Source organism: Chinchilla lanigera, unplaced genomic scaffold (genome assembly GCF_000276665.1).
Source record: "Chinchilla lanigera isolate Chin_1 unplaced genomic scaffold, ChiLan1.0 scaffold00051, whole genome shotgun sequence".
Lineage (NCBI taxonomy): Eukaryota > Metazoa > Chordata > Mammalia > Rodentia > Chinchillidae > Chinchilla > Chinchilla lanigera.
This window is the reverse complement of record NW_004955452.1, coordinates 8,569,226-8,588,382: the sequence shown is the minus strand read 5'-3', so window position 1 is coordinate 8,588,382 and position 19,157 is coordinate 8,569,226. Positions and strand designations below refer to the sequence as shown.

General features: G+C 52.4%; 1 long non-coding RNA gene across 1 annotated transcript; it reads left to right on the top strand.

Annotated features, from left to right (window-relative positions):
- Positions 1-11,273: 11,273 nt before the first annotated feature.
- On the top strand, positions 11,274-18,135 carry LOC102028373. The gene is made up of 4 exons (XR_262663.2): positions 11,274-11,360; positions 11,786-11,878; positions 16,580-16,731; positions 17,413-18,135. It is a non-coding gene; the product is annotated as an uncharacterized LOC102028373 (long non-coding RNA).
- The last annotated feature ends 1,022 nt before the right edge of the window (positions 18,136-19,157 follow it).

Sequence of the window (19,157 nt, the reverse complement as noted above, 5' to 3'; positions counted from 1 at the left end):
TGTATATTCCAAAGGCACACCCCCGGTGACCCACCTCCAACTAGACCCCATCCCCTAACAGCGCATTCAGCTCTGAACATGAGTGAATGAATCCACTGATGAGTATAGCAACTCATGACCCAATCACCTCCCCAAGAGTTTTCAGTCCAGTCATGTTGACAATAGGGTGTCACCATCACAAGGACTTTGGGTTTGTAGTCCCTCTCCTTCCACCGCTGCTGTGGCTTGTGAGGACACCATGGATGCAGCACACAGCAGTGGAGTTCCTTCATCTAAACCCAGTCCCCTTTCCTCCCCCTACCCCAGAAGTACCTCCACCAGGTTCCCAGGCATCACTGGGCCGCTGCCTTTCTCAGTGCAGACACCTACTCGGCTCTCTCTGTGAATTCATTCACTCCCACGTTAACTTTTATTACATATTGATTTCTCCAGTCCACCTCAGCCATGGCCATTTTTATCTGCTTAAAGTAGTAGCAGACATTCAATGGGGAAAAACAGAATTTAATACTCTGTGACCACAGTAGAGGCCCATATTAATGGAGCCAGCACCATCTGAAAGGCCAGGAAAAGAGACCCACCCCTTACGCTGTTTGTCACTGCTGGATGAGGACCCCAGGTGGAGCTCTCACCCATGTTCCACTGAAGGGGCTGGGATGCACTGGGCCTCTGGAAGCTGCTCCACGAAGGTCCTAGATCTGGTCCAAGAATAGGTATGTCCTTTTGCACAACCAGAGGACCGCAGATGGTCCTGAGGGAACATGGGGGTCAAATCTGAGGTGAAGGCTGACAGAAGGTGAGGACAGGGAGCCTCAGCAGTGTTAGACAGATCGTTTCGTCTCAGGGAGAGAAACGGTAACATTTATAATGATGGTGGTGATGATGATGACGATGGTGGTAGTGGTGATGGAGATGGTCGTGATTATAATGAAAGTGGCGGCAGTGGTGGTGATGACTGTATTGGTCCATTTTTTATTACTGTAAAAATACTGGAGGTTGGATGATTTGTAAAGAAAGGTTTATTTATCTCGCAGTTCTGGAGGTCCAAGAGCATGGTGCCAGCTTCTGCTCAGCTCTGGTGAAAAACACATGGCAGATGGCATCCCAGTGGCAGGAACACAAGTGAGAGAGAGGGAGAGAAAGGGAGAGAGAGGGAGAGATCACATGGTGAGACAGGAAGCCAGAGAGATTCAAAGGTCAGGATCACTCATAAATACTGTTACTGTGGGATTAACTTACTTCATGAGACCAGAATTAATTTCTTCCAAAAGTGTTGTTCCCCACACCTAATCATCTCCCACTGGGCCCCACCTCTTAAAGACTCCACCACCTCTTAATATCAGCACTCTAGGGACCAAGCTTCCAACACAAAACCTTTGGGAGAATAAACACATACAAACCAAAGCATGATGATGATGGTACGGTCATAATGACGATGATGACAATGGCAATGCTTCTGATGGTGATGACAAAGGCAGGTCTTATGGCCCAGTGCTCTCTAGCTCTTTCCTCTGGTAGGGGGCCGGTAGCATCCTCATGAACCACACTGTCATCTCTGCCCAGGATTTAATAAACAAGTCTTTGTCTCCGTCACTATATCATCAATGGTTTTTCAGTAAATATTCTTAGCTGAAGTCTATGGGTGATCTCAGTCATGAAATGTGAAGAAAGGACACAGATTTGGCTCAAATCCCAGAGTGTTGTAGATAGGGAGCTCCAAAATGGTTGGGGAAAAGACAGATGTTGGTCTCCTGGTGCTAAAGGAAGAAACTTTACAGAGGTTTCACTAAGCATCAAATGTACCGCTTTGGCTAGATGAAGCACAAGCCATCTCCTGCTTCGACAGGGCTTTCCTCACTTCACAGTTGTGGCCATTCACAGTGTGGTATTTTTGAACTAAAAAAAAAAATGAAAGCCAAAAAGACCTTAGGGTTTAGACATCATGTGATGTCACAGGTCACTGGTGGAGATAGGAGAGTGGAGAGAAAGCCCTTGGCCCTTTAAAACTATTGTCAACCACTCTCCCTGGCTGTCCAAGAGGCTTCTGCTTTGCAAAAGATGGCAGACACATTGCAGGGTTCAAGAAGGGAGGACTGATCCTGAGCCTTTCCATGGGGGAGAGGACATTTCCTTGTCTCCGATGAGAACCTGGAGCCCAAAGGTGAGCACAAGACTACCTAAGTCCATCCCAGCCTTTACGGCCTCACAGATGGCACTCTTCTCTAAAGCTCATGGATGCTACACTAATGGGAAATTTGGGGTTTTATTATCACATACAATCCAGTCCATCCTCTGCAGAGAAATCCTTAACAGGAGCTGGCGAGAAGGTGGGTGTGGGGTTCTGTTTGGGGCAGAATTAATTGGAACTTGATCATCACCAATTTGTTCCTCTGAGCAGCCTCAATATAAATCAAAACATAAAATTTCCACACATCAAAGGACACAACTGACTGAGTGATAAAGCAACGCATAAACTGGAGGGCAATATTAACAAGTTACACATTTGATAAGGGGTTAATATTCAAAATATATAAAGAATCCCGATAATGCAACAACAACACAAAAACAGATTTTAAAAGGACAGAGAATTGAATAAGCATTCCTCCAAAGGAGATATAGAAATAGCCAATCAGCACTTCAAAAGGGGCTCAGCATCACTAATGAGGGAGATGCAAATCCAAACCACAGTGAGAACCCACCCACACCCATTAGGACAGCCACTCAGTGGGGGAAAACAGGAAACAAGTGCTGGTGAGGATGTGGAACTGGAAGGCTTGTGCACTGTTGAAGGGAATGTAAGATGGTACGGCCACCGTGGAAAACAGGGTGGCAGTTTCTCAAGACACTAAAAATAGGATAACCCCACTTCCAGGGTTATACACTCAAAGGACTGAAGTAGGGTTTTGGACAAATATGTATACATTTGACCTTTCACTCAGGTTCTCCAGAGGGCCAGAACAGGCAGGAGACTGACAGGAGAAGGGATTTATTAAGGACCAGGCTCCCTTGCTTGCAAAGTCTGAAAGGCCCTCGACAGGGAGTCTGAAGCCCAAGTACCGGGGATTCGGCTGTGTAGCTCAGGCCCAGTCCAAAGGCCTGAGACCAACCAGGGGGCTGGTGAGGCTCTCAGCCAAGGAAGCCCACGGTGTGACTCTCAGCCAGGGACACTGGTGGTGTGACTGTCAGCCAAAGGCCGAAGGCCCGGCAGCCCAGAGACTGCTGGTATAAGCTTCACAGTCAAAAGCTAACGAATCCAGAGTCCTGGTTTCAACCACAGAAGAGCTTCCTCGTAACAGAAGAGAGAGAGCAGGGAGGAATGTGCCCTCCCTTTTTGATTCACCCAGGCCCCTCACTGACTGATGGCTTATCTCACCCACTCAGCTCACCAACTTATACACCAGTCCCCCCCGGAAATGCCCTCACAGACCCTCCCAGTGAGGCCCGATCCTTGTGACCCAAAGAAAAACACCTGGTTTCTGTTTCTGCAAAAGCAAAGTGGGCTCTGTGCCCCAGAAGTACTGAGAATAAATACTGCTGTGCCAGCTACTGAGCAGCCCGCTACTTGATCCATGTGATCCCCCCAAACCAGCCGTCCTCATCCACAGCAGCCAACAGCCAAGGCTGGAAGTCACCTGCGTGTCCACAGATGAAGGAGTAGGTAAGCCAAGCATGTCATAGACATGCAGTGGGGTATTATCCAACCTAAAATTGGGAGGAAATCCTATCACATGCTACAACATGGAGAAAACTTGAAGACATCATGCTAAGTGAAATCAGCCCACCACAAAGAGACAGATACTGTATGATTCTACTTAGACACAGTACCTAGAAGTAGTCAAATTCATAGAGGCAGGAAGCTGAAGGATCTGGAGGTGGAGGAAGGGCAGAGAGTTAGTGTTTAATGGGGACAGAATTTCAGTTTGGGAAGATGAAAAAGTTCTGGAGAGAGATGTTGGTGATGGTTGCCCAACGCTGTGAAGGAACTTAGTATGATTTTTATACACTTAAGATACATTTTTTACAGTTATACAGTTAAAATCTTGTCATGTGTATTTTACTACAGTTAGTATTCTTTAATGAATGGCAATAGATCTATGGCTCTAAAACCTCTGGAACTACAAGATTATGAGGAAGAAGACAAAGGTTCGACCACCCAAACTAAGTGAGTCTCAGACAACACAGTCTTCCCAAAGGTGTAATTCTCATCCTTTGTTTCGGTAAGAAAATTGAACTTCAGGGAGGTTGAGTGAGCTCACTAAGCTTGCACATCAGGCTGGAACCAGAGACAAGCTCACACCTTGTTTGTTCCTGTTCCACACGCAGTCTCCCAGCCACTATTTCAAACTCCTTCTAGAAGAGTTAGCAGAAACCACATTTGCATCAATAGCCATGACTCCTGAGCTAAGACCCAGAGGTTTACCACAAGCCAGCAGGTTTACCACTTATAGCCCCATTCCTATAATTCTTTACATATTCCCAACGCATCCCACTCCAGCTGGCCCAGGAAGATGTGTGCCTCTCATACCCCCTTCTCTGTTTCCTACCAGCCTTGCTTTACTTCTCAAGGTTTCCTTCCATCTGTCGCAAGCAGCACACACCTGCATCTCCGTAGCCGCCTGCTGCCTCCCTATGGGAACACAGTGGTCAGGTCTCCCAGGCAACACCCACAGATGCTCGGTCAACAGCTGCACAGGGTACAAATACTCAGGAGCCTCCTGAGCTGCCAGAGTGCTGAGAGGAGCCGCCATCTTGCCACAAATCATCACTGGTTTTTTGGCTCCTATCTTTTCTCTCCAAAATAGTGGGAAAGAATGATGATTTGCAAGTCTAAGTTCTTGGTTCTACGTGTTCAGGCTGTGAGACTCCAGGCAATTAAGTCCTCTCTCTGAGCCTCAGTTTCTCCATCTGTAAAATGGAAACAGAAGTAGTGACTTTACTGTGTGTGTGTGAGATTAGAGTTATAAAGCAAAGCCATTGGCTCCCAGAAAGGAACAGTAAAGTAGTTTCCGTTTGCTTTCATTTCAGTGAACTGGCATTAGAAAACATTCTAGAATTTCTTCTCATTGGTCTTTAGCCTTTGAAATAAGAAGACGTGGCATTAGAAAATGTGGCTGGAGACTGCAGCCCTCCACTTCTGAGCTCTGTGCACTTAGACACGTTGCTTAACTTCTCTGAGCTTGTTTCTTCTGCTGCTAAATAAGGACCCTCTCGTGGAGCTGTTTCAGCAAAAATTACTTGAACTGCAGCAGATGAAGAACCCAGCAGACAGCTAAGCACATAGTAGGTGCTCAACACACACCAGTTGAACCTTCTCCCCAAGTGTTCTCCTGCTTTCCCTGCACAGATGAGCTGTCCCCACCTCAGAAAACATCACACGGACCCTCCTTTGCTTCTGGGCCTGCGCCTGATGGCCACTCTGAGTACATCACACAGCAGAAATGATTGTTTTGCTGAAACGAGTAGTGATGAAGTCTGAAAACAGTGATTGAGAGACAGCAGGCCGCGACTGCTACACAGGAAATAAGGTGCCTCTTGGGTCGACTCCTAGGATCTCAGCATGGGAATCTGCCTCCCTGTCCTGCCCAGACATCCGGCTGGGTCTTGGAGGCAGTGTTCCCGTCGAGGGCCTATGGCCTGGTGTTTGGTCCCCTCCGGGGATGGGGGGGGTAGGAGACATGAAAGGGACCCAGACAGACCTGGACCCTGGTTCCAGATCCTGCTTGGGCTCCGTGTGTGCCTGTGGGTAAATCCTTTCCCCTCTCAGGCAGCTTCGTCGCGTTTCCAATAGGAGCCGCCTCCCGGATGTGCCGAGAGTCAGAGAACTCAGTGCATGGAAACCACTCAGAGCCGGGCACCCCATGGAACTAACGACCACTGTGATTGTGACCTAAATCTGCATCCCTCCACCGCCAGCTGTGTGCCCATGGGCCACCTCCTACCTACTCTGAGACTGTTTCACAGACTCTAAAAGGGGGACGAACACCCTTACCCCACAAGACAATGGGGCCCAAAGCACCATGCACAGGGCCTGGCACATAGGAGGTGCTCAGCATTCATGTAGGTCCTCTTCTTCCCTTCCTCCCGAGGCACCCTATTATGCCCCTGGACACCTCTGACTTGAGGAACATTCTAGAATTTCTTCTCATTGGTTTTTAGCCTTTGAAGTAGGAAGAAAACTGAGTCACAGGAGCCTAGGTCAGAAAGATGTGCTTGCAGGCATCTGGGGGTGATGGGAAGGTGGGTGTTGGTATCTAAGAGTACAGTCCAGAAGCCAGCACCCTGCCCGCTGAGGAACAGCTGTCCTTGGCTCCAGCCCTGGTGATCCATGCCCAGTCATGGCCAGTGATGCTGTCCAGGCCCAGGGTTCCCACTCTAGGTCGGGACCCCTGCCCCGCCTCTCCCCCAGCGGCATCTCTCCTCCTGGATGCCACTTGGTGCAAGGCCCAGCTCTGCCTCTCGGCCCAGACACCCATGAAGACACCACTGCACACCAGCAATCTGCAATTTACTCCTACTCGAGATCTGTCATAGGCGGTTGTGTCAGTACTTGTCCCATAGCCTCTGAGCCAGCACTGCCACCGCTGGCCAGGGGAGCCCGGATCACACCCAAGTCTACCTATTTACAGAGTCCATTGGCTCATGGCCACACGGAGCTGCAGCTGCTAACATCCCCCTGGCTATGAGGGAGGTCACCCCAGCTCTGCTCTCACCTCGGTTCCCCCATGCTCTGGAAGAAACTGGCCCTGTTGGGGCTGGGGATTTAGCTCAGCGGCAAAAGCGCCTGCCTGGCAAGCGCAAGGTCGTGAGTTCGGTTCCCGGTATCGGAGAAAAAACAAAAAAAAAAAAAAGAAACTGGCCCTGTTGCCTGCAGCCCTCCAGACCCCTCCGTGCAGCAGGCTTATGCCCTCAGGGTACCCACTTTTGGTCCACATGGACATCTTCCAGGAGAACCCTATATTTTCCCTAAGGACAATGCTGGCAATCAAAAATAACTTTCCCCTTTAGATTCCATACACATTATAGTCACTATCTGACAGACGAAGAAAAGGTGGCTCAGAGAGGTTAAGTGATTTGGCCACAGGACACACAGCCAGAAGGAGATTTTGGAGCAGAAGCTCCATCTGGGTGGGACAGTGGAGCTTCTGGCTCTGCAAACATGTAGACCTAGATCTGACCCTAGCTCCTCTGACCTACTGTGACAGTGCGAGTCACAGCCCAGCAGATAAGTAATGAGATGACATACTCAGAGGCTAGCAAAGTCTGTGCATGCAGTAGGTGCTCAGGCAAATGCAGCAGCTGCTGACCTTACTGGTGAGCTGACCACCCCTGCCCTCCCCATCCCACCACACGCTCCTCCTCCATTCCATTTCCAGTCCTCATCTTCTTCCACAGACAGCTCTGAAGTTTCCCCTTGATCCAACCCACTTGCCTCTTCTCCAAAGCCTGGCAAAGATGGAAGAACAGGATACAGCGTTGGCTCTGGGCTCCTCTCCTTTCTTCCTTCACTTGTACTGGGGCCTTTGGAGGTCTCTGATGAGCCTCAGTTTCTTCATCTGCATCAATGGGTGATACTTTGCAGCCCACAGGCTTGTGGCGACATCCGACAGCATGTGAAATAGTGCTGCTAATGGTGAGCTGGTGTCCAAGCCCTGCCTTGGGGCTCCCACCTATCTGCCTTTCTCTGTGTCCCCTTGGCAACCTGGAGCTTGACTGATGTCTTCCTTCCCAGGTCTCATGATCTCTTTCATGCAGACACCAGCACTGAGGAGCTTATCAGACACTGGTGAGGAATGAGCCCGAGGTGTGGAAGTGGCTGGCCTAGCCTGCAGGACAGGTATGCATCCCAGGTATACATCCCAGAAAAGGATCTCTGTGCCATGCCAGAGGTACAACTTGGAGACGGGCACTTTGGTCCTGTGTTTTCTGTGCTAACAGGACATCCAGGCAAGCTTGGGAGGGGCAGGATCTCAGCGCCAGTGGGCAGCAGGCAGTGACCTGTGTTCTGCCTCACCTCCCTCCACCAGAGCTTTCACAACTGGCCAAAGACACAGCATATTCTTTAGTTAAGATTCTGAGGCCAGGAGGAAAGCAGGAAATGATTCATTCTCTCCCTCAGCCAATGTACATAAAGGCACATTATTAATATTTACTCAGGGGCTTCTCCAAGGACCACAACCACAAATCATGGGAGGGGAGTGAGGGAGGGGAGTGAGGGAGGGGAGGCTCTGCAGAGTTTGCTCAGACAGGGCAGAGGGACCTGCCAACATCTGCAGGATGCAGTGCCCACCACCATCAGGGCTACAAGGGGCCCCAGAGCAGGCAGAAGACCCGCCCACAGTGCCCCAACAAGGTCGTGGCCAAGCAGGGAACAGAATCTGGGGCGTGGATAGATGGAAAGAGTCCCAGAACCCTTGTCTGCAAAATGAGGAGATAAATATTGCCCGAACAGGTTTGAGGGAAGCATAAAGGACTGCCCATGGCATCTGGCCAGGAACAGGGGCCCCGCAGATAACATCAACAGCAGGGGGAGATGCACGGACTGCCCTGCCTCCATTTCCCAGGGTGCTTTGCAGTGAGGAGGCAGGCCGGGCTGGGCTAATGAAAACCAGGCAGAGAAGGTATCAGTTACTCCACACAGGAAATGGTCCCTCTTCCAACCCCTTAGCAATCTGCCTTCCCAGGGGCCAGGCAGAACCCTGTCCACCCCGCTTTGCCCCCAGAAGCCCTATCCCCCGAGCTCTGAGAGGCTCAGCATCCCCCTCCCCCATTCTGCCGCCCTCTCCATGTCACTGCCACAAGGAATGAGGTTCAGATGTCATGTTCTACCTGGCAGGCGCCTGCTGACAGCCTCTGTCACTCTGCAGCGGTAATTGCAGCTCCTTGCCTCCCCTTTATGCCCCGCTCTGCACAGACTCCTTTCTGCCTCTGCCAGGGAGTTTATTAAATAGTTTATTAAATTGCTCTGCCTTGGCTTGCAAACTGTCTCTTTTAGAGATGAAAAAAAAAAAAAAGAAAAAAAAAACCAAAGAGGCGAGATGAACTTCCTGAAGGCCACACAGCTAGAGGAAGACAGAGCTGGGAGTTTGCGACTAACTCCGATGACTGCTGGCCCTTGGGTGACTTAGGCAGGCAAGCTGGGGAGGGGACAGAGGGTCAGAGAAATGCCATCTGGTGGAGGAGCAATGCGTTTCAGAGGTAGGGAGGATGGTAGTCACCAGGCCTCTTTCTTCAATCAACAAATGCTTAGCCCTATCCAAGCATTCACCTAGCACCTACCAAACGCCCTGGGGATTCAAGAGAAATTCACAATCCCAAACTTCATAAAGTCCAAGATCCAGTGGGAAAAGATAGGACAGATAAACACATACAATGGTGTGTGGTGTGACATGACAGGCAAAGCATAGGGGCTGGCGGTTGAAGAAAGGCTTCCTGAGGGACCTGGGGAGACCTGAACAAGTACATTGTAGTTCTGGCACCTTGCGTCTTTGGGGAGAAGAGCTTTGCTGGCAATTACGGTTTTTATGGGAGTCAAACATGGGCTGGTGTTGGTGTCAGCATCAGCCTAGAGCAGCCAGGTTGACCTCCTAAAACTGGGTGGAGCTGTTAGTGCTCCTGGAGTTGTTTTTGCTCTATGAGATGATATCAGTCCGTAAAATCCTGCCGGTTCTGGTCCCTTTGTTCGTGTGTGTGTGTGTGTGTGTGTGTGTGTGTGTGTGTGTGTGTGTACACTGTGGCGTTTGGAAAGCGCTTGCAGGCTGCTTATCCAAGGCTGTGTAGCTCCTGGCTGTGGGTGAGGCTGAGAGAAGAGACAGCAAATCCTGAAGGGAGAGAAACAGAGGGGACAAGGGCAGCACCAGTTTCTCTGGTTTCCCCGTGAAGCCCCCAACCTCCCCTCCAATAGCATCCTAGAGCAGCGCCCCCCCCCCCCGGCCCCTGACAGTTTGGCTCCAGAGATCAGTTTTGTGGAAGAAATTTCCAATGCTTCCGTCGACCAAGGGTGGGTGGATGGGGCAGTGGGGGAAGGCCTGGGACCGGTCCTTGGCGACCAGAGGCTGGGACCCCTGTCCCAGAGTCCAGGGTCCTCACACTAACCCTGCCTTCAGGGCAGCCCAGCAGGCTTTGTCCCTTGAGACTCCAGGAGCCTTGGTTCTAAGAACAGACAGCTGGCCTCCAGAACACGTGTCTCCTGTCCCCTCCCCACACAAGGGGCAGACCGCCTGGCAGTGCTGAGGCCGAGGGCCCTGCACACCGCACACCAGGCTTTCGATTCCTCTCTGCCTGTGCACCCACCTCTCCCGCACAGCTGATCCTCCCACATCCAGGCTGCTCTTCCTCCGCTCCCCCTCCGCGCACAGGGCGTCTTGCACTCCTCTAGTCCCCCCAGCACCTCTGTGGCCCCTGGTGCCGTGCGTCCTGGGCTGGCCATGCCAGGGACAAAAGAGGGTCCAGTCCCTGTCCTCGGGTCTGGCTGGGGAAACAGGGCTCACTCACATCCCCCACAAGACCAGCGCCGGGGCGGGGAGCCCAGGGCAGCAACGGAGGCCCTGGACAAGGTCACTTCTGGGCGGAAGTGGTGCCTGGGCTGAGACCTGAAGGGAAAAGGTGGCGGGGGACACTGAAACGGAACCAAGGAGCTGGTACAGGCCAGCCTCGGGCAGAGAGGAGCCTGGCACCCTAGCAAGGGTCAGGCAGCTCGCCTGGCTGGCGCGGGCGGGGGGCGTGAGTACAGGGGGAGGTGCAGGAAGTCAGGGGCGGGTCCACCGGCCCCAGAGGGAGGGGAGGCGGCTGTGCTATTCGGACTCTGCTGCACACTGGGGCATTCACATTTTCACTCCCCCTCCATCTCTCTGCCCTCCCCTCTCTTATATTCCTCTTTCCCTCCATTTTTCTTCCTTTCCTCCCCCTCCCGACCCCTGCCGAGACCTTTCCCCACCTCCAGGGCACCCACGCTCGTCTCACCTTTGCGATGGCCCACAGCGCCACCTGCAGGCCAGAGCCGGGGCAGCCCCTCGGCGTCGCCCACCTGACGGAAGACGCTGCTCCGGCGTCTCTTCCACCCAGAGAAGGGCTGCGCCAGCCCTGCCGCCCTCAGCCTCGGTCCGGGCCGGCTGCTCTGACCCTAGCCCCATCCGCTCCCCAGCGGCCAGAGTGTCCGGTTTAATGACAGAGTGCTCTGCCTTCCCAGCCCTGCCCCCATTGCTGCGCGGCCAGGCGTGCCTGCCAGCGTCTCTACTCTCTTGCAGGGGAGGGCGGTCCACAGGGTCATCACACCCATCTTACAGACGAAGAGACGGACGTCGGCCATCCCGGGATCCGGGCTTTATACTTATTTGTGCCTCAACTCTAGGGTTGCCTACACTGTGGTGAGGGCTCTGGGCCCAGGGACAGGATGCTAAAGGCCGTGGGGAGACAGTTCTAGCGCCGTGTGCTAGGAGATAGGACGGGAATGTGCTAGGAGATAGGACGGGAATGGGCCAGGTACTGGGAGCCGGGAGCAGGTGCGGGAGAGCCAGGGAGCTCCGGAAGAGGGAGGGGAGATCTGGGTGGAGGTGGTGAATCATCCGGAGTGAGAGTCCGGGATGCAAAGAGCAGAGCCCTTCAGAGCAGGGAGACCCGAGTGTGGGATGCGGAGGAGGGGTCAGGCGGGGACAGTTTGGGGCTCCCTCCAGCAGCCCTGGGTAGGCGAGGTGTGATAGTGATGATGATAACAGTCACCCTCAACCCTCCTGAGCACCCCTGTCGGCCGCACACTTTCAGGTACTTCACCTGCTTCTTTCCTTCATCCTAGGAGGCAGGCAGGATGGCCACCCTCTGCTTCATGGAAACAGGCGAGGAGAGGCTGTCACTTACCCCAGGCCACTGGCAAGGACAGGAAGTGAAGGTGAGAGGGGAACAGCTTGGGCACGGGCTGTGATGCCATTCAGACGCTCACTCCCAAAAGAGCATATGTCCTTAGAGATGCGGGGCGGGGAGGCCTGCCTGCCTCTGCCTTAAGTGGGTAGATGAGGCCAGAGCCACATAAGCTAGTGACTAGGGAAAAGCCCTACAGTCAGAGATAAATCCTAGAAGGAAAACGGCAGGAGAGGGACCCAGCAACTGTGCTGTGAGGTCCTCCCCCCCTGCCCTGCTGAGCACTGCAGGGGTGCAAAGAGAGAAGGCTCCAATGGGTCACCTCTGGGAAAATTCCCCTGCAGACCTTTCTGGGTGGGCCTCTTTCTGCCCCAAATATTAGTTTCCAACCATTCCCCATGGGGTATCTCAGATTAATAGGCCCAAAATAGCACGGTTTTCTGGCCTCCCCTGTCCGCCTCCAGGGCCAGGGGGTGGAGAAAGGCAGCTCAGACTTTCAGAAACAGCCTGCCCGCCACGTCCTCGAGGGGAGGTAAGGAAGAGATTTCCTACCTCATGCTGTTTGGTTTTGAATAACTCTCTGCGTTTTCTATAAAATATTAGACACAGAATCTTAAAGCAATAGTCTTAGATCCTTAGATTTAGCATCAAATTATAGACTCTAAAACTCGCAGAATCATGGAGGGTTAGAAATAGAATACCTTAAATTTATGACATCATTAAATTATGGATTTTTAGAATTAATAAAACAGAATCTTGAAAACCTCAGAACCTCAGGATTTTAGAATGTAGAGTACAGGGAACGTGAATGTCAGCTCCGGCTCCGCATTCACTAGCTGATGCCTTTGAGCCTTGACTTGCTCTCTCTGTGCCTTGGTTTCCTTTTTTATTAAAGGGGACAATAATAATGTGTACCTGACAGGGTTCCTGGGGGGATGCAAGGAGTTGCTATATGCAAAGAGCCAATACCAGGCCATGTGGCAAGCTGTGAGCTGTACTAATTCCCTCCCCACTAACCTAGTTCACTTGCCCTTGTAACACAGCTGAACAGGCCACCCAGTCCTCTGCCAATCCAGCTTCTCTGCAGGAGGCCGCCCATCCCAGCCTAGATTCCTACTGATTCCCTCCTAACCTAAGATCCTGCATTCGTCAGGCTTCTTCTTACAGAGACACAATACGCGACACCCACAGTTTAAAGGAGAAGTTTAATTTGGTTCATGTTCTATGTGGATTCAGTCCACGGTCAGCTGTCTCTAAAGCAAAAACACTGTGGCAGAAGGGTGTGGGGGAGGGGAGCAGAGCTGCTTAGTTCATGGCGGTCAGGAAGCAGATCAGGGGAGCAATGAAAGATGGGAAGGGGGAAGGGAGTAGACCCAGACCCCAGGGTCACTCGTCTGTGACCCACCCAGACATGTCTGGAAGTGTGCTCCACCGATTCCCTGGGCAAGTCCCACACTGATCAACTTGACACAGTCAAGCTTAAACGTCGCAGAAATCCACAGCCACAGAAAGTGACCTCTTATTACTCCCCAGCCTGCCCTGCCTCAGCATTTCCTGCCTCTATCATCCCAATACTGTCCTCCAGTGATGAGGCCCCTTCCTCTCTCGACACCAGCAGGACCTGTGGGACCTTTCCCCGCCCAACTGCCCTTTCCTTTTGTTCATTTCCCACAATTCTCTGGCCTCCTCCCAGTTCCCAGGGTTCCTAGGGGCACTGACATTCTGCCTTCCGGACTCCCAAAATGCAGATACCCCTGCCTGACAGATACCCCTTGACAGAAGTACCACTCATTCCCCTGAGGTCAGAGGAGGTGTGTGTTGCCTAAAAGGATCCCTGCAGTGGCTTTACCTGGGGATGGGTGGAGGCCCTGGGTTGAAACAGAAGGCATTTGGAGCACCCTGGCCCCGGGACCACAGCACCTGAGTGACTGCCTGCTCTGTTTCTTTGACTCTTTCCTCCCTGGGGCTTTGTACTGGGACTGAAGGAACCACAGCCCAGACTGGCCCCTGGAGAGAATGCGCTCACTGCTCTGTCTCACGGAGGGTGCCCGCCTGTGATCCTGCTGCAGTAATATATAACTAGCAGCAAGAGTTCCCCAGCTTTGCTTTGCAGGGCTTCAGGAAAGAGCAGAAGCTAAACAGCTGGACATCCACAAGGACCCCGTCACCCCTAAAAGGCTTTTTCTGGCTGGGCAGAGAAACGGGTGCCATTCCCAAATCAGGCTCGCAACTGCAGTACTTGACTTTCCCTAAAGGGGACACTTAGACTGTTTCAGCTAAACGTTTGTAGGGTGAGGGGTGAATAGAAATTGTCTTATTCCAGAAGTCCGGTGGGAAGTCAGTCTGGGCTACTTTTGTATTTTTATGTTATTTCTCATTTGCCTTCACCCTTATGCTTTTGTGGCCAAGACTCAGTGAGCAAAAGCAGAGTTCAGAAGCTCAAGTATCTGGAGTGCCCCAGAGTCAGAGGAGACACAGGAGGGCTTTGGAGCTCTGTGATGCCCAGGCTGCAAGCTCAGCCTTGGGAGGACCAGGGACTGGGCTCTGATGACTGGAGGAGGTGCCAGGCAGAGAGCGGCTCTGGGGAGAAAGACCAGCCTGAGGTGCAGACCCTCTCCTCCCAGCCCACCAACTGTATGTGGCCGGGACAGTGGGGGTCCCTGCTCCCCAGACTCCCCAGACACCTCCGACCTGCCCATGCCCTGCTCCTTGGCACTTGCGGTCCCCTTCCAGGATGCCCTCTTCCTACTGATGGGATCCCCCAGCCCCATGCCCTCCCTTTAGGTCTTCTGAGCGGCTCTCCAGCTCCCCTTTCCTCTCCCTACCCCAACACCACACCATTGTGCTTTGAGGACCTGTCCAGCGCCAGCTCTTCGTATTTTTGAAAGTTCCTTCCTCCATCACATCAAGCATCTTCAGATCCCACATTAAATCAATGTTTATGTAACTATGGAAGAGCCAAGCAGAGCAGAAAGTGACTAGTTGACAGTGTTTCATTTTGTAGATATCTAATTAAACACGTATCAATTTCAGTGTTGCAGTTTTATTTGTATTTTAATCTCATAACGTTTTTTCAGTCCTTGAACATTTCCATGGGCCCTTAAGTGCTCTGAGGCCCTGGCACTGTGCCCACAGCCAATCATCAGAGGAAGAGACTGTGGTCCACCCACTGCCCACCCTACAGGCAGGACCAGCATCTCCTCCGGACCCTGCGCAGCACACATGCTGATGCCCCGTTATCATCAGTCCGCGTCCTTCCTGGGACGTGGCAGGGATGGAGTCTTGCATTTTAGACGCTGTGTGCTCAGCCCATGGCCAGACCCAGAGAAACAGCAATGAAGCTCTTGGGGAAACGAGCAGGAGAATGAGACCTCGCGGCAGCACAGGCCCACAGCAAATGGCAGGCAGGGGTATCTGCATTTTGGGAGTCGAGGAACCCACGGATGGATTTCTTAGGTCTCCGCTGGCAGAGGCTCGCTTTCCAGAGGCAGGTTGTCTCCCTGCTGTGAGACCAAATCAGTGCTACTTCTGAGGGCCCGCCATGACCCAGGTGTTGCATGAGCAACAGCCTCGCTCGCTCACTCTGGTGTCTGCACCCATCAGAGCTCCTGAGGGGGATGGTGTAGGGCAGGGCTGATCACTGGTGTGCTGGACTCCCTTCTTCCTTGGCTCCAGCAGGTCGGGAGGATCCAGAGGGAAGCTGTGAGGAGCAGATGAGGGACACGAGATAGAACCGACTCACCCACCCAACCACCTTGGTCCGCTGCGTGCTGCTGTAACATAGTACCACAGCCTGGGTGATTTATAATGAGCAGAGATTTATCGGCTCACAGCTCTGGGGGCTGGAGTCCAAGGTCAAGGTGCTGACATCTGCTGAAGGTTGCTGCGCACGAGGAGGGCAGAAGGGCAGAGAGAGAGGACCCGACTCCCCGTTGCACAATGCTTTTATTAGGGCATCAAGTCTGCCCGTGAAGATGGAGTCCTCATGACCTAATTACCTCTTAAAGGGCTCCCTTTCCAATATAGCTACTCATGAAGTTGGACAGGAGAAACATTCAAACCACAGAACACCCTCTTTATAGGGAAAGGGAGCTTCAACAGCAGTGTGGCTGGTCAGACCTAGATTTGAGTGTGCAGAGGTCACATCTAACCCTGAAGGGATGGATGATCTCCCATTGCCCACAGGCTAATGTCCTCAGGTCTTCCAGACCCCTCTGGCCTATCTGTGCTCACCTCTCTGGCCCCATTTTATACCACTCTCACCCTCTCCTACTCCACTCCAGCCAGGCTGGCCTTCTTCACTCCCCTTCAGCACACAAAACACACACCCACCTCAGGACCTTTGCGCTAGCTGCTCCCTTTGCAGATATCCATGTTCATCACTCCCTGATTTATCCATGTTCTTGATCAACTGTCACTCACTAGAAAAGTTCTCCCTTGACCACCCATGTAAAAGCCTCCATCTTCCTCCAGGGCCCCTCCACCACCAGAGTAGTTGGCTAAAAGTTTGGTGAGGAAGCCTCCAATCATGCTGTATGTCAGGCTTCCAACTGCCCAGAGCTGCACCTGTAAACTTACTGATTGTCTCAGCAGTCCGAGGGAGGAAGTACCGTCTTCCCCTTATACAGGTACAGAGAACGAGGCTCGGGAAGGTAGAGTGATCTGACTAAGGCCACACAATTTTATTAAGCAGCAGAGCTCATTCCCTGTCTGTATCCCTCCTCCCTATTAGGTGAGACAGAAACAGAGATGGAGATGGAGCTGCGTGGCACTGGAGGTGGTAGCTGGTGCCGTGGTTTCCAATGAGACTGTCTGGAGTGGCTGGGGACGTGCCAGCGCCCAGAGCACAGGAGCAGCACCAGGATGAGGCAGGAAACCAGCGAGGTGGGCTGAGAACAAGCACTCAGAGAGGCGGGGGGAGCGCTGAGAGAGGACGGACGATGCGGAGCGAGGAAGCGAGAAGGGGCGGCGGGGGAGGGTCGGGGGTGGCAGACAGCAGCGATCGGGACAGTCAGTCCAAGGTGGACATCGGTGGCCAGTGCGGGCATTCGTGGTCAGTGGGGTCCGTGGATCTCAACAACAATTCACAGAGATGAAAGGGCATCATCAGTACCTCCTGCTGACCGCTGGGGACACAGTGACCACCCTTTCACCTCTGTGAATTGTTATTGAGATCCATGGACCCCGCTGACCACGAATGCCCACGCTGGCCACCAAGTGGCCAGGTGCCATGACGTCCTAACTGTGCAAATGTGAGCAACGCTCTCCCTACCTGTGCTTCTTGGTTTGTGCATCTGCAGAATGGGAACAATGTCTACCCACCACCTTGTAGTATCATTGGGGAGTTTAACTAGAATGAGGCAGAGGAGGAAACTGCTTCTCAGAGATGTGAAGGTGTGTGCCCACAACTCACTGGCCAGCTGTGCAACAAGATGCCAGCTTCACACTCCTCTGTTCTAGCCCTTGCTCCCACACAGTGGGGCTGTGATTTTACTTTTTAAGCCTCTGTGCCCTTATCTATGCCTTACCTATGTCCTCATGCAGGTTTTCTGTCATCTTTTGCAGTCTGGTGCTTAAACTACCTGGTACTCAGTAACACTCAAGACCTGAGCGTTGAGATGGTAATAACAAACAGGGGTTGAACTGAGCAGAATTAATCAGGAGAGGAGAGCTGATGATGGACACCGTCTGATGCCTGCACCAGCACATCCCCTTTCTTCCTAGTCCCTCCCCACTGCCGTGCAGAAGGGGCTCCAGAGGCTTCTGATGACTGTGGGGCAGGCAGGGCAGCTGACTCTTGCTCTGCACCCGGGCTGCTGCCATTCCTCCCACAGGAGATTTGCCAGTCAGCACAGGCCCCACAGAGATCCCTTGCTCTTCTTTCCCCTGGGGGTGGGGAGCTGAGGAGGGTGGGAAGGGTGGGGGTGGGGTGCATCTTAGCCTCCCTGGCTCATCGGTGGGCAGCCCCACCATAGTCAGGCTCTTTTCCTGATCTAATTAGCATCACTGAGAATTAAACTACACAGCCCTGAAGTGAGCCTGCTTCCCCAAGAGCCTTCCAGAATTAACCCTGAGTACAGGTGAAACCTTTCCGTGCTTCAGGGCCTGGAGTTCGGGAGGCACTAACCAGAGACGGGAGCTGCAACTGCTGCCTCTGATTATGCAATGTGTGTTCTCAAGCAAGGGGAAGAGATGAGGAGAGACGGGAGGGTGGGAGAGGAGAGGAGAGGAGGGGACTTAGAATAGAATCCACCCTTCCAATCCCACAAATAAAATCGATTAGCAACATTCTGGTTGTTTCTCTTCTATTTAAAAGAACATGAGTGGTTTTATTCTTTTCTCCCTTCCCATTCCATCTTCTCATTCCCCTTTCTAGCCAGACAATTTGCTGAGCACTTACTGTGTGCTACAGATGACAAATAAACAAGTCAGACAGGGCGCCCACAGTCAAGAGGGGGGGCGTATCTGTTCAAAAAACTGCCCCAACAGATCGGTGCAGCTTGCCTCTGGCCAGGGCCAAACATGCTGCACACAGAAGGTTAAAGAGGGGACCTAACCCAGATGGGAAGACTGGGTGTCTTAGACTGAGATTTGAACTGAGACTGGGCGGGCTTTTGCATTTGTTGCTCCCTCTACCTGAAATGCTCCTCCTCAAACATCCGCATGGCTCCTGCCTTACCGCCTTCAAGCCTTTGCAAAATGTCCACGTTAACTACACCCTGTGGCATCTCCAGGTGTCTTTTGTTTTTATGTTCCCCTTCTTTCATGTTCCATACCAAGGTATTTGGTCTATGTGTTTACAGTCCATCCTCTCCGCCCCATAGAAGATAGGCTGTCTGAGACCAAAGATTATCTTTTTGTTTCTTTGTTTGCTGTTGTGTTTTTTCTCTGCTGGAGAATGAATTACCCTGTTGATCATGCTGAAGGGCGTGGACCTTATCCTTAGGGCAAAAGAAACTACCCTACACTTTTAAGGAAGAGAGAGACAAGGTCTGATTTAAAAAGATCTCGTCACAAGAATCCAAGGAGACAACATTCTGGGAGGACCCTGGGGCGTCACTGTGCTGATGGAGAGGATGTGGGCCAGTGCTGTGGCAGCAGAGATGCTTAAAAGGGCGCAGAAGAAGGAGAAATAAGCAATAAAGCCACCCCCAGAGAGCCTTGGGACCCGAAGGGCCGTGGGGTGTGCAGGAATGTGGGGCAGGGCAGCGGGGTTAAAGTCCAGGTTCTCAAAGTTGGTGACCAGCCTGGCAAGAGACGGCCCAGAGGGGCTCCGTTTAGACAGGACACAGTAGGGAGCCGTGGCCACC